This window comes from Falco biarmicus, chromosome 14 (genome assembly GCF_023638135.1).
Source record: "Falco biarmicus isolate bFalBia1 chromosome 14, bFalBia1.pri, whole genome shotgun sequence".
Classification (NCBI taxonomy): Eukaryota; Metazoa; Chordata; class Aves; order Falconiformes; family Falconidae; genus Falco; species Falco biarmicus.
Genome location: NC_079301.1, coordinates 21,518,784 through 21,519,307, shown reverse-complemented (window position 1 = coordinate 21,519,307; position 524 = coordinate 21,518,784).

Genomic DNA, 524 nt, shown 5'->3' with positions numbered 1-524 from the left:
TACAGCTACAGTGGCAGAACAGCTGGGACTCTGAACGGCAGACAAATAGCTGCATTCTGGGCTTCCACTCGCCTCCAAAAACCTCTCTGGGAATTCCGCTGGGGTCCCCGAGCCCTCGGAGCTCCGGCCAGGCCCGTGCATGCTCTTCAGCCAGCTGCCTTCAGGAGCTGAAGCGCTCGGGAGCCCCAGTCCTACCGGACCTGTGGAAGGCTGCAAGATTCTGGCGTTTTAGAAACGCGTGCCCTCCAGTTCGCCGCCCGGCGCTTGGCTCGGGTCGGGGACAGCCGTGAGGCAAGCCCCGCACAGGTTGCAGCCGCGGAGCGCCACGCCGGCTCCCCCGGCGAGGGCCACGGCGCTGGCAGCCCGGCTGAGCCCGCCGGCCCGCCCGGGCCCAGCCCCAGCCCCAAGGCCAGCGGGGAGCCCGCCCGCCGCTGTGAGGGGGGCCGCGCGCCCGCCTTCCCGCCCGCCCGAGGCGCCGCCGCGCGTGCGCCCTCCCGCCCGTCGCGCGTGCGCCGCCGCTGTCC